At 41.2% G+C, this 12,866-nt stretch overlaps 1 non-coding gene across 1 annotated transcript; it reads right to left on the reverse strand.

The window, feature by feature from the left end:
• Positions 1–7,668: 7,668 nt before the first annotated feature.
• Positions 7,669–7,775, reverse strand: LOC129504434 (U6 spliceosomal RNA). Its single transcript, XR_008663354.1, has one exon. It is a non-coding gene; the product is annotated as a U6 spliceosomal RNA (small nuclear RNA).
• Between the last annotated feature and the right edge of the window lie 5,091 nt (positions 7,776–12,866).

The following is a 12,866-nucleotide window of genomic DNA, read 5'->3' on the forward strand; positions in this document are numbered from 1 at the left end:
TCTGCCTTCTACTCAGTTCATGATCCAAGGGTACTGGGATGGAGCCCCACATCAGACTCTCTGCTCAGCAGAAAGTCTCTGCTTCTCCCTCATGCCCTCTCTCTCTCTCTCAAATAAATAACTAAAAATCTTAAAAAAAAAAAAAACTGGAATCAATTAGCTAGCTAGCATTAGGAGATTGAATAAACTCTAATATATTGGCATGAAACGCTACACACCGTTTAAAAGTAGTGTTATGGAAGGATATTTAGTAACATAATACATTAACAGGGAAAAAAGATTATAAAACAATATGAACCATATGATTCTATTGGGGAAAGCCAACATAAAAAATATAAGTAGACAAAAGTAAGAGAATCAAAAGCTTCACCAACGTGTTTATATTTTGGGGTGGCTTCTGAAGTCTATACAACGAATACGGACTATTTAAAATAAAAAGTGAACGTTGTTTAACTACGACTTCTAGATCTCAAACAAATATCCCCCAATATTAATTATTAGCACAGCTACTGGGAAAGAAGAAAGAAGGGAGGAGAAAACTAACTTGAGTTGTTTTTGCTTATTCAAGTTCATTGAAATGTAGGGTCAACCCAACTTGCATCGCGCCCTTTTGGTAGATATCAAATATAATTAGAATGTATATCTTCTACTGAAAAAGCAGGAGCAAAATGCCTTGCTTTTTCTCTCAATCCTTTATCATTAAAACCCTATGATTAAGATTACTTCTTCTATTTACTGAACCTGGTAAATGCTAAAGTTATTTTTTTTTTCTGAGGTGAAGGTGTTAATTTGCATTACCTCTGATTACTCATTCAAAAGAAGGAGCCGGGTTGCATCTGCTATATATTATGCAGTGAGCTGTTGATTATCTGCAGAGACAAGGACAGTACAAATAATAAAAATCCACAGAGAATACTCAAACTTCATTTTAGCCAGAAGTGTCAACAGTTTGCCAGAGTTGTTAGCAAGGGACAAAGCTGATTTGAGTTTTATCTCCCAACTCCCTTCCATATGCTTGAGGATTATGCTAATAAGAAGTGAAATGACCAGCAGCAGAGGCAGCCCTGAGTAATTCCTAGTCAGGAGAATTGGTTTCTGATTAATCAAGATCTGGCTGACTCGGAGCACGGACATGCAACTGTCTCCTGATAAGGATCCTAAATATTCCTTAAGTGTTCAACGCCTAAAAAATTCCATTTACTTGACAACATGTTTACCGGAGTTTATTTTACTTACAAAATCCCATCCATGTACTATCCCATTTCGGCCCTACGTGAACCCTAGGTGCACAGAATAAACAATGAACTCATCTCTCTTTGTCATCCTGTCCTATGAAACTATCAAATTAAAATTTCTAAATATGTGTTTTTGTAGTAATTACAATTCCATTTACCGGATCAATCTATTTAGGCAATATGCAATTAACATAAAATTCAATAGCCTAAAATTACTAGCTTTCTAAAGCTTGGAAGGAAAATGTGTCCTTCTGTGACCTTCCGTTAGTCAGTGTAATCCACAGAAATTCTACACTCCTGCATATTTACACACACACATAAACCCTAGCAATGTCCACGATTTGATTTAACAGATGCCTCTGACACTCCATATGTCCACATATCTCATTTGAAATTTGAAATTAAGAAACTTAAGACAGGCCTTCTCAGACCTTGGGAGAAATATCATTTCTCTAAAACTGCTTTTTGTTGAGAGACTATCATAAATTGACTGACAGGGATGTTAACTGCATTAACTTTTTAAGATTCTTTCAAGCCTCTGTCTTTTGTGAAATAACTATAAATTCAGATTGGTGGTTCATATGGCTTTCTTCCCCCACAACAAATACGAGTAAGATAAATTGAACTAAAACTCTTTTATGCTTTATTGAATAACAGCCAGTAATAAGACAGGCTCAGGGAGCAGACTCTAATATCAGATGCATGGCGTAGCTTTAAATATCTCCTATTGCCCTGGATAGCAGGTTAAAATCTGTCCCCTTCGTAGGAGATTCAAATTGCTTCTTCTAGACTTTTCAATAAGAACTTTTTGGTCTTTCCTTTTGCAAGTGATAAGATTTTCTTCACCTAGTTCATACATAATTCGTGTCCCTCTCCTGGGAAAAAGTTCCATTGTCACCACCACCTAAGAAAATACGAGGCATTCTAAGGAGAAACTGATTTATGATTTACTGATTCTTTAACAAATCATACTCTTTTTATTATGAATGCTGTGAGTCATTGTCTCCAAGTTGAAAGACAAACCCGAGCAATCATCCTCAGTGATCCCTACTTAAGTTCAAGAAGCTTCCTGGCTTCATGAAAAGTAATATAAAAATTAATTTGTATTAACATAAAATTTCAGAAAAAGACCACCAACTTACATCTTTCCTGGCCCATATATTTGCTTCCTGACTCAGGTTTTCTTTAAATAATTGGGCTCTCCCACTGGAGTCTGGAGGTCTAGTGGCTTTCTTCTGTATATGCGACTATTTCAAATCAAGCTTCACAGTCACTATCTCAATGTCTCCTACATGAGACACAGGAAGGAGATCTAACACATTAGAACACTGCACAGTGATTTCTAACACCCATTTCCTGATATGTGGGTAATATTTTCCCCCAAAGTTGATTAAATGCTTTAAAAAGACAAATGTTTATTTTCTACCTAGAAACAATCCAATCAAACTTACTGCAGTATTTCCACATCCTATAAAATTCAGCCTCAACATCTATTGATCTTTCTGGACCTCAAAATGTCCTGGGTAGTTTCTAAAACCAAAAAGTTGAAGGACTAGGATTGAAAAAAAAGAAAATAGCATCCACTTAAATATGAACGGCCACATCTAGATCACATATTCATCAGGCATTCAATAATTGCTTACTTTTAGCAAAACAAACTCGAGTGGCAATGATAGGGAAAATTATGCCTTCCATGATAAAAATATGATGCCATTGTATGATGCAAATTTTTCCAGATTTGGCAACACTCTTTTCTTTTTTTTTTTTTTTTTAACACTTTCCTTACTCTTTTCCCTCATTTCGACTTGTTGGCAATGGTTCTGAACACTGAAAGCTTGAACTCCAAAGGAAACATGTTTACTTAGCCCAGAATCAACCTGATGGTCAGGCCAAAGACTGATTCTCACACGAAGACGATGGAGTCTCCAAGTTCCTGCCTCCCTCCTGTACCTTGTAAAATTCACTTGGTGGACAACGGACAGCTATGTTTATTCCCCTAGCGCAACCAGGATTTGAAAAGCCCTTTCACTGAGAGCACTGAAAATGTTATTTAATAATAAAAAGGAGTTTAATAATAAAAGGAAATAATAATAAAATTTAATAATAAAAAGGAAATAAGTGGAAAATATGGTAGTTGTGGGTCTCTTACTTTTATAAAGAAGTTGGAAATCGTCCTTTTAAAATATAAATGAATCAAATGTGTTTTGCATTTTTTTTTAAAAAAAAAAGCTCTTTAGACAACTAAATGTTACCTTAGGTTAAATGTCTACTGCTTCTTTAGCTATTAGGTAAAGCCAAACTCATTTATACCTTATATACTAATTTTAAACCAATGCATTAAATAAAGTAGGTTCTATATCTCTGCTAGTTTTAAAAAGTCAAAAAAATGTCTAGAGTAAAGAGGAGACAGGTCAGATTCCCTTGAGGAATATTCTCTTTAAAAGGCTCTGTTAGAAAGAAAAAAAACAAAACAAAACAAAACGTGGGGGAATTGAGCAATGGTCTCCTGATGTCATTAATTGTGTTGGCTATTTGAAAAATGTACACTTAATGGAGTCTGGGTTTTGTTTAATAGCAATACTTAGGGGCCTGAGATATCTAAATATCAACTTTTTTTTCTTTGCTTTACATGCAAGCCTACACTGAAAACACTCTAATTAGGAATTTATCTTGCTCCAAGGGGCACCTGGGTCCTCAGTCCATTAAGCACCTGCTTTTGGCTTGGGTCATGATCCCAGGGTCCTGAGATAGAGCCCAAGTGGCGACCTCGGGCATTCCACCCTGTCCTCCTGGAGCACCTTTGCATGTTCTAAGAGAAATTCCATGCAGCAGGGGACCCATTTATTTGTCTCCCCCACCTCCGCACTGTGTAGGAGCAATGCCAGGACAGGCTTTAGCCTTATTTATCTTGATACCCACATCGCCCACCCAGGGTCTCAACTCTGCTCTCTCTTCAATCTCAGGAGGTAGGCCAGCAAGTCCTGGATGCTGCACGGTAGTAGCTACTTCTCTTGCCATCGAGACAGAGAGGTCTGGCCTGATTTCTTTCCAGGCAAAGTTCTCATCTGTACATTCCTCATCCGAAGCAAGGAGGGTCCAATCTCAGGCCTCCATGTCATCAAATATATCCCAAGGCTCCTCTTGTACCTGAAATGGAGCCTGCAGGGAAAGGAGGTGTGCGGTGGCCAGGGGAGAAGGAGAAAGCAGACACTTAGGAAGTTTCCAAAATAAATCCACTTTTCCTGCCTCTGCCTCCTTGCCCTGCTCTGTGCATTTCCCTCTCTTTCAGAAGCACTGACACCTCCTAGCCATCTAATCAAGACAGATCTTTTATGCGGTAATTAAAATACAGCTCATCTTCAAGGGGAACAGAAAAACAAAGGCTGGAACAATTAGCTGACTGCGCCGAACAGCACGGTGCGCCCCCTCCCGCCCCCACCTGCTCCTCTCCCTCCTTCCTCCAACTGCTTGCTTTTAAGTATTTTCACAGGAAGGAAAACTTCATTTTGCTGAAAGGTAAGAAACGGAACAGACACTTAGACTAGGAAATAGTTTAATTGAATTTCATATGAAAAATGCTTAGGACTGTTTAAGACAAACGTCGGGTTCCCTGCTCGACTGGAATCGCATTAGGCAAGAAAGGGAGTCAGGGACACTTGCTAATCTGTTTGGGGTTTTTTTTTGGGGGGGGGTTGTTTTGGTTTGGTTTTTGGTTTTTGGTTTTTTTCGCTAATCTGTTATGGTCAGGTTAGAACAGAATATTGCATTAGCATGCCAAAGGGCGCAGGCCAGCAATACAGGTGGAGACGAGCCCTCCCAGAATAAAGACTGTAGAGGGAAGAGGTAAATCGTACTAGAATCACTCCGAAGGTGGAAAATGAACTTGCACCTCGTCAGGCTGTGTGGGCCTTGATTACATTAGCGCTGCTTGTGATATTATGCAGTATATTCATTTTTATTGTATTAGTTTTTGAATAGTCTGTAAAAAGGCCAGTGTTTTATTTGGCTCCCTGAGCCACCTGTCTTTTCTACAACATCCCCTACCAGCACGTTCAAGCATTAGCATTCAGGTTTTCTAAAATCTTTTAACCATTGATGGCTGCCAGCAGTCAAATTAAATTCAAAGGGTTTAGTATAGCTCCAGGTTTTAGCTATATAATTTACTAAGAATGCCCAAAGCACTTGCAATCTAATTTGCAGTTCAGCAATGAATACCATTTCCTAACGAAATCTACCTGAAATTTCCTTTTGAGGCTCTGGAAAAAAATACGCTGGTGACACCTGTGTGTCTTCCTTCTGGCGCTGACTCAAAAACACAAAACAAAACAAAACCAAACCTGCCAAGAGAACGCTATACCTTGTGCAAGGGGGCATAGGAGAAGGAATCACAGGAACGGATTTGCTTTTACTGCCAGGTTATCTGAGCCAATACAGCCACTCTACATTTCTTTTTTAAATTTAGACTTTTTTTTTTTTCAGTGTCTTCCAAATCCACTAATGTGCCATATCCATGAGAGCTTCACCAGCATGGACTTTACCCAAATCTTGGCTCTCTGACAGATGATGGATAGACAGACAGATAGAGGATAGGTACAGATACAGAAAAACCCAGATTTCATCATTTCATAACTGGCCGGTCTATCTTCCATGGCAGAGTGTCGATTCCTAATCCTAGTGCTAATTTCATTTCTGTCACTTACTCCGGAAGCACCACTGTCTCCATGTCACCCTTACGGAAGGGAAATAAAGTAGAAAGTTACTGGTCACAGTGTACAGCTAATCATACACTATCGTTTTTGTCTTATGAAAAGATAGCTCTCTCTTACCTTCTCGAGATTAAGGCACGAGGAATCCTTGAAAGGTGTTTGGGGAATCTTCTGTGAAAGCTGAAAATGTGTCACTTAACTTTTATTTTTAACTTTAATCTCTACCCCCTAGTATAGAGGAATTCCGATTCCTAGTGTCAAAGCAATAATGACAAAGCAGGGGGATCCCTGGGTGGCTCAGTGGTTTAGCGCCTGCCTTTGGGCCAGGGCCTGATCCTGGAGACTGGGGATCGAGTCCCGTGTCGGGCTCCCTGCATGGAGCCTGCTTCTCCCTCTGCCTGTGTCTATGCCTCTCTCTCTGTGTCTAACGTGAATATATAAATTTAAAAATCTTTAAAAAAATGATAATAATGACAAAGCAGCTAAGAGAAATTGCAGCTAACAATTGCTAGGTGAAATCTAAATTCTTACAAGCACTCCCTATCACAGAGATAATACTCACCAGTGACGGAGGCTGTAGAAATAAAATCACCAGGCTGAGTTAATTTAGTTAACAAATGGCATAATTTGGAAGCCTGTTAGAAAAGCCAGAGGTGCCAGCTCTACCCACAACAGCGTTAATCACTCACCATCCAGCCAATTTAGGGTAACCAGAGATCAGACCATTAAGGTATAAATTGGAAAAAGCCAAGTTCGTAATGACTCCTATGATCTACATCTGGTTGTCGATCTCTCATTTTCCACTCGATAGGCCTCTTTATACCGTATAAGAAGTTCTTGAGTTTATAAATTTCGAAAATACTAGTGGAGAAGCATATTTAATGTTTTTAAGGCCTACCAAAATATCAGCCATTGAAAGGGAACAGAGGCATCCCAAAACAAAAGGAGCAGAAGCTAAGGCCACAGGAGCGCCTGCCCCCAGGTCACACCTCCCATTGCTAACCCCTCTCCCCCACGCACCGACTCCGCAGGATGCCTCAGGTATCCAAAAGCGTGGCAGACTGTGCAACAAAAGAGAATGCCACAATATTTTGATTTTTCATTTCCATCACCACGGAATGAAAACCATAACCTACTGAGTAAAAATGAAAGTGAACCTGCTTTTCAAGCATCCCCTTGCTCCTCAGTCCTAACCGAATGGCTCTCCACACACTTCAGCTAACAACAAGAACCCGTATTTGTTTGTAGAGCACCAGACAGAAAATTAATGTAGTCAGCTGTTCACTTTCCAATTAATTTAGTGAAGCGGCAACTAAATAATCCAATTCCATCAAGTCTGAACATAAAAATATCAGCTGCATAGCACTTGGCAACAGGAGAAGGAAGAGAAGTCACTAGCATTTTTAAATGGCCTCTACATCGGGCACTTCGCTAGGCCCTTGCACGGATCTTTCATATTTTCATCCTCATAGGAGCACAGGAAAGGAAGGAATGATTATCCCCATTTTACATAAACTCTCCTTAAGTGCAAAATTTAAATGACGTCCCCAAGACCACGGAACGAGTGTGTGGTATCGCTGGGACGAGACCCGAGGTCTCTTGGACAACTTGAGTTAAAATGGAAATAAGGAAATGATAAAAAAAAAAAAAAAATCATGACACCTTATGTATGATTATTCACTACGTGAGTCTCTGGACTTAATTTTAATAATTCTGCTTTTTTTTAAAAAAATATGGAACGCTTCACGAATTTGCGTGTCATCCTTGCGCAGGGGCCGTGCTAATCTTCTCTGTATCATTCCAATTTTAGTGTATGTGCTGCCGAAGCGAGCACAATCCTGTTTATTTTTAAGTGTTACATTTGCTTTGCTTCTACCTTATTCTTGGGGATAGTCATTTACTTCTTAAGAAACAAGAAGTTCATCTGTACCCATTCCTTTCTCGTCCTTCCTCTGCACCCTTTCCTTCCTTCACTGGCTCATTTAGATCTCCCAGAGATCCAGGCAAGTCAAGATCCCCATATGACTTGATGGGAATTAATGAATTGTGTTTAATGAAAAATTAATTCTGAATACAGATTGTTACACTTTATGGATACTTCTCATGTGCGTTTGTGACTAGAATAACTTTACAGAGGATTAAGGCCCAATAAAACCCCACAAGATGTACAGTGAATGTGTCAGACATCTAAAAATTCTTGAGAAAGCAATTATACTGAGTGCTGTCTAATAATAAATCCAAATGGACAGCTCTGGTACGAACTGCGTATCCTAACAACACTACCCCCACCTGACTCTGCATTGCAATCTTTGCTAGACTCTCTGCAAAAGAACAGATGTTCTGCTTTGGGTTGAGAAATCAACAGTTACCATTCATATGTTCCAAAAATTCAAGGGCCTAGTGCTGCTGTTTTAAGGATGCTAATTAATTCTAGCCCTTATGCTCCAATATTCTTGCAGTTTCAATCAACCGCATTCTCATAGGACTTTGGTCCCAGCGTCTCCTTTGAAAGCCTGTGGGGAAAAGCAACTAGGAAGTGTACACTCCGCGGACCTGGGGGGAAAGAAGAGGATTCATCTGATATGCTCTGATTTCGTCTGTTTCTCATAATGTTCTCATTGCCTTCCTCTCTGTGTATTGATTTGAACAGGTAGGCCCAGCCCAGACGACAAATTTAATTGAAATCAAACCTGGAGATGCCTTTGGTCATACTTTTTTTTTTTTTTTCCATTTATTCGCCACTGAAGCACAGGAAAACAGACTAATTTTGGAAGCTGCATAGAAAGAGCTATTTACTGAATCTGCTTCTGGGTTTGTTTATGTCTTTGTTTTTATGTCTGGTGTTGACTGTGCATAACATCCAGCTAGGAGCAGGGTGAAAATGCAGGTTCCTGGGCTTCACAGCATACAGATCGGTAGATCTGTGAAAGTACTGGGGTATCTGCAACCTTTACCTAAAAGCTTTACTCTGAAGCAGATGATCTGGGGGACCTCGGGAAGTGCTGTGTTCATCCACATGCACGCCTGGACGTGGGTGTTAACAATCCCTGTGACCTTGGCCCCAGATGAGAGAGCTCCAGCGAAAACGGTGCCACGAAGCAAGTCTGGCATTAAGATCCCACTCCACTTACTTTAACGGATCCTGTTCTGCTCCTGGCCCCACAGACATCCTTCACACCAGAGTTTTCCATAGCGTCCTATGGTTTGAATCACCTGGGGTAGGACAATCCCTGGGACCTCGGAAGGAGTCCAGTGATTTGCTCTTTTAACAAGCATGCCAGGCAAATGTTACGTACCCTAAAGTTCGCTGCGTAACACCAAGGCAAGTATGCCCAGGGAAAGAGCATCAGCTGAGGAGTCAGCCAGACGTGGGTTAGAACCCCAGATATTTTACTTATTACTGCCTGACTTGGGTGCGTTCCTTAACCTTGACTTAATTTCCGTGAGCTTTGGGTCCCTCCCTGTAAATTTGGGATAGCTCCAAATTGTTGCGAGAATTAAATGTGAGAATGTATGTCAAAATGCAGAGCACAGAGTACAAATCTGAAGACAGGAAGAGCAAGGGTTTTCACATTTGTGTGTTGCCCACTCAGCTGAGGAACAGGGCCTGCCATCCTTTCCAACAATTATTCGCATGAGTTGATATACAAGATTCTTTTGTTGTTTTGCTCAAGGAGGGCAAGGAATTATTTTTTGTTTTAGGAGAGTCTGGGAGGGAGAAATGAAGAACACAGGGAAGGTAATAAGGGACCTATTCCCACCCTGCCACGTGGCATCATATGGTTCCTCAAGTCAGGGAGGACAAGGTCTGAAGGAGCTGTGTTCTTTTTCTTAACGGTTTTATTTATTTATTCATGAAAGACACAGAGAGAGAGGCAGAGACACAGGCAGAGGGAGACGCAGGCTCCATGCAGGGAGCCCGACGTGGGACTCGATCCCGGCTCTCCAGGATCAGGCCCTGGGCTGAAGGCAGATGCTCAACCACTGAGCCACCCAGGTGCCCCTGAAGTAACTGTTTTCTAAAGCGACTTTTGTGACTGTATACCCAAGTTGTGATGTTTTAGGGCCCAAGTGAGGCAAAGAAATGGAAGAGAGCTGTTCTCCATTTCGGCGGAGAATCCCCTGACACTCAGAAGCCTAAAGATGGGCATGAGCAGAGCCAAAAGGCAGCACTTAGCACCAGTATCAGTGGCCTCCCAGCTGCCACCATGACCAAACAGACATCTGAGATGCAGAGGCCCCCCTCCGATGGCTCTGAGGGCTGGGAGCCAGGGGGTCGCTGCAGAAAGCAAGCAGAACAATCCATAATGCTGCTTAATTTCTAAAGCTGAGAATTCAGTTGTCAGGTACATGCCCAGCTTCACCTGCGACCCCCACACGCCTGGAGAGGTCTTAAAAAAAAAAAAAAAAAAAAAAGGACAAAAAAATGCCTATTATTGGTCCCAAGGGGGACCAGCCCAGCAAGAGCAGAGAGAAGTAAATGAGTTTTTTTTTTTCTTTGCCAGAACTAAATGTCCAAATAAAAGCTCCAATGGCGTTAAGGATCATTTCTACATGGGCTTCGTTGTCAGTGGCCTCAAACAAATTATTTTACCCTATATATGATACAGTCTCCTCATCTGTGAATTAGCCTACCTGAGAGATGCTCCAGGCTTAACATCTGAGGGTAAAAATAGCTCAGGATGATACCTAGAAAGCATACAAAAGAGTCAAACATTAAGGGTTTGGTCTATAGCTGATGGTCAAGGGGTGGTGGAAAGGGAGGTGGGCAGGGGGTGGGGGTGACTGGGTGACGGGCACTGAGAGGGGCACTTGATGGGATGAGCACTGGGTGTTATGCTATATGTTGGCAAATTGAACTCCAATTAAAAATAAATAAACAAATGCTTTTAAATTAAAAAAAATAAATCTCTCACCATCATAAAAAAAAATATAGCATTGCTGTCTGTGAATTAGATTGTATTCAGAGGGGTGGCAGGAAGAGCACAGAAACTGGGGGTTTGCTCTGCCAATAGCAAGCTGAGCAACCTTGAGCAGGTCCTTTGCTCTCTGTGAGCCTCACTTTCCTCCTCTGTAAAGGGAAGGGGTCTATTTTGTCCGTCACGTTCAAGGTAGATGTCAGGTCTTGAGAAAGGCAACTAAAAATACGATCTCTTTGTGATGCCAAGGGAGTTTCATCACCCCACACTTACGAGAACCCAAATGTTGACTGAGATCTTCTGTAAGCAAAAAGAAACACTGAAAAGCCTTGTCAGGCATTCTGTAGTCGGTTGGTAATGCAGATTGGAATGTGTCTATCTTGAGCAGACCCAGATGTTTATGCCATTTGGATGTGTGTTAAAATGTTAATGCTTCACTTAATGAGATGCATCCAGGCCCCTTTCTGGCAGTAGAGCCACAGTGAAGGGGGGTGGGGGGAGAACGGGACAGTGTAGCCTCACAGGGACAATGGCACCCTGCAGTCACCAGTTTATTGATGACACTGGTCATTAGCGTTCAGTCCTCTGTGCTAATTCATTAGGTCATCAACAAAAATTTACTGTGTACCTTTCCCAAGCTAGGCACTGTGCGAAGATGTGGGGAACGCAGAGCGTGGTACCCTGGCCTTCCCCCAACGTGAAGTCTCGATTGAAGAGACAGGTATCCAAGCAATTATAAAAACAAGGCTGAAAAAAATTAATTAATTAATTAATTAAATAAATAAAAACAAGGCTGTTTCTGACAAGCATCACGTGATTCTAGGCAATAAGTACCATTTAACCAGAGCATTCTAAATTTATCCATTTTTTTTTTCAGCTGAATGAGGCATCAACTGTTGATGGAGTGCCCCAAGGTCTTTCCAGTGAACCTGGAATTTGAGCCTTTGAGCCGGAGGGAATGGGTGCAGGTAAAGAGAGGAAGGACCCGGAGGAAGCTGACTTTAGGAAGGGAAATTAGCATAAACAGAGACACTGAGCCAGCGGAAATCCCAAAGCCACCAGAACAAAGCAGGTGAAATCCGACAGTGTTGCCACCCCCAGGTCCCCACTCACCATTTCTGTGCCTCACAAAGAGGATCCCATCCAACTGACTATTATAAACAGCTCCCTGCCACCAAGTGCTTGTTTCTTTAACCAGAATTAATCATTTCATTAATTTAAGTGGTTAGTTGCCAGACTACAGTCCAGAGATCTGTAGATCCAATCTTTCCAGTAACACCAGGCAAAAAAACAAACACCTCACTCTTGCTCACATCCAGTAAGAAGAGAACAGTGTGCGGCCCCCACTGCGCTCTTAGTGTTAGGTGGACCTTTGGCCTTTAGCCAACCTGATAGCCATCAGGGCAGGAGCAAGAAAGGGGCCAAAAGGCCAAACCAAGGGGCTTCCCACTGGAAAACAGATTGACGTATCTGGATGGAGCCGTATGTCATGGCTCTGCTGAGCATGGAAGAGATGCTGCCAACCATTGGCCATTGGTGATACCCTAGCCCTACTGTGAACGTTCCTTGCAAACTACAAAGACCTTTAAAATGACATCAGCAGCCGCTGGGGCTGGAAATAAACTCAGGATTAATACCAGCCAGAAATGTAAACATTAGGATAAGCAAATATGTTCCCCCAAAGAGATAGCCTTCAGACCATACATCTAGCCATACCCTCCCTCACAACTGACTTGAATTCATCTTATTTAATAAGTGGGGGCCTGAAACAATCCTCATTATTTTATATTTTTTTCTGTAGTTGGAGTACTTTAAATCATACAAAGCTTTTTACAAACAAATTACCTTCTTTGCCAAGTTTCTATTTCAATGACCTTCCGTAACACGGCAGGTCTATTATTTTAAAGTTTGGTGTTTTTCCTTCACCTTACACATTCCACCCTTTGACAAGTTTCTCTCAATTGGCAGTTTCTATTTATATTTCAACATATTAGTATAACAAATTT

The sequence above is a fragment of the Nyctereutes procyonoides genome, unplaced genomic scaffold (assembly GCF_905146905.1).
Source record: "Nyctereutes procyonoides isolate TBG_1078 unplaced genomic scaffold, NYPRO_anot_genome, whole genome shotgun sequence".
In the NCBI taxonomy this organism is placed as follows: domain Eukaryota; kingdom Metazoa; phylum Chordata; class Mammalia; order Carnivora; family Canidae; genus Nyctereutes; species Nyctereutes procyonoides.